Source organism: Lucilia cuprina, unplaced genomic scaffold (genome assembly GCF_022045245.1).
Source record: "Lucilia cuprina isolate Lc7/37 unplaced genomic scaffold, ASM2204524v1 Scaffold_3676, whole genome shotgun sequence".
Lineage (NCBI taxonomy): Eukaryota > Metazoa > Arthropoda > Insecta > Diptera > Calliphoridae > Lucilia > Lucilia cuprina.
Window position 1 is genome coordinate 1 of NW_025808619.1, and position 2,074 is coordinate 2,074.

General features: G+C 23.0%; 1 long non-coding RNA gene across 1 annotated transcript; it reads left to right on the forward strand.

Annotated features, from left to right (window-relative positions):
* The first annotated feature begins 99 nt into the window (after positions 1–99).
* Positions 100–1,344, forward strand: LOC124421165. The gene is made up of 2 exons (XR_006941532.1): positions 100–432; positions 1,073–1,344. It is a non-coding gene; the product is annotated as an uncharacterized LOC124421165 (long non-coding RNA).
* The last annotated feature ends 730 nt before the right edge of the window (positions 1,345–2,074 follow it).

Genomic DNA, 2,074 nt, shown 5'->3' on the forward strand with positions numbered 1-2,074 from the left:
AGTTCAGTTCTAGTTCAGTTCTAGTTCAGTTCTAGTTCAGTTCTAGTTCAGTTCTAGTTCAGTTCTAGTTCAGTTCTAGTTCAGTTCTATTTCAGTTCTAGTTCTGTTTTAGTTCTGTTATAGTTCTAGTTCTGTTATAGTTCTAGTTCTGTTCTAGTTGTGTTCTCGACCATAAACTGAACGGTATATAGGCTATACTAAGGGCTGCACATTTAACTGGACCGTAGACTAGAATATAGACTGGACTTAAGAACTGAATTTAAACACTATGTAATACAAACTTTAAACAAAATATTTACGATTTTTATCTCTTTTTTTCCAGATACCCATCTCGTTATGGTTTGTATCTTAAGGACAAGCCCCTCACTCCCAACTCTTTGGTCCCCTTGGAATATGAGCCTGAAGATAAATTGCTCCAAGAACTCAACAAGGGTAAGAACAAGGAATTGTAAATAAGAACACAAAATCAATCAATCATAAAATAATAATATCCAACAACAACAACTACAAAATACATTTATACAAACAACATCGAGCAAAACGTATATTAATATAAATAAAACTAAAAACTAAATTAATAAAAAAAAACGAAAAATATGAAACATTTCACAAAGGCCAACGACTAAAATTAGTTTTTTATCCTCAAAATTTGTTAATATTTTTAAAAAAGTAAAAAAAAAGAATTTTTTCAAATTCATTTAAACAAAAAACAATAAAAAAAGATGACACCAAACCACAAAATACACGAATTAACAAAAAAAGTATATTAAAGAAATATAAGGTTTTTAAAATAATTTTTTTTATATAAAAAAACAAGAAGAAAAAAATTTTGTTTAATTTTTTTTTAAGAAAATAATATTTAATTTATTTTTTTTTATAAATGAAAAATTAACAACATTTTTTCTAAACGGGGCTTGAAAAAATAAATTAAATTTTAAATTTTCTTTGAAAAAAATTTTTTTCTTCTTAAAAAAATTATTTAAAAACTTAATTTCTTTTTTTATATTTTTTTCATCTTTTTTTGTTTTTTCTCTTCTTCTTTTCTTCTTTATTTTCTTGGTTTTTATTGCAGTTTTGAAAGTTTGATTTGTTAAAGATTTAATAAAAAATTATTAACAAATCTTAGGTCATAAAGAGAAAACAAAACAAAATTCTTTTGTTTTTTTAGCTCAAGTTTTATTTCGAAATAAACCAAGTTCTTCTAGTTAATAGTTGATATACAAGCAACAACTACAACAACAAACAACATATTAAACAAAAACAATTAATAAATATTTAATAAAATTAATGTCATTTTAAAATTTAAGTGCAATTTTTAAATATAGTTTAAATTTATAAAACATATTTTACTCTGTAAATTTTATTTAATAAAATATAAAAAAACAAAAAAAAAATCACATACAAAAAAAAAAAAACTAAAAATCTAAAGAAAAACCAAAACAAAATTCGTTAAATGTTTCATTGAATTTACTTTTAACTTTTTTTTAGCCATTTCATAAAAAATAATAAAAATTTAAAAACAAACAAATTAATTAAAGTTTTTGCTTAAAACATAATTTCTTTTCGTAAGCTGTATTTAATTAAAGCTATTACAAAATTATTATAAAAAACTTTAATTAAATTTTCTTCAACTATATAACATTTAATAAAAAAAAACATAAAATTAAACATCTTTTTCTACTAAATTTTAAAGCTTAAGTTTAATCTAATAAAGGTTTTGTTTTAGTGACAGAATCTTAATTTTTAACAGCTGTATAGAAAACAACATAAAAAAATTAACAGTAATTGAAAAATTAACTAACATTTTGTCAACTAAAACTTTAAAACTTTGAAAAGAGACTCTTCAACTATTAATTATGGTTAAGAAAACCATATAAAGCTGCAATCACTTAAGTCAAAGAGAACATGTTTTGCCAGCACAGAGAATAAGAGAGAGACAGAACAGCTGGTTCTCTTCTAGTTTTGCTCAGTTCTAGTTCAGTTTTAGTTCATTTCTAGTTCAGTTCTAGTTCAGTTCTAGTTCAGTTCTAGTTCAGTTCTAGTTCAGTTCTAGTTCAGTTCTAGTTCAGTTCTA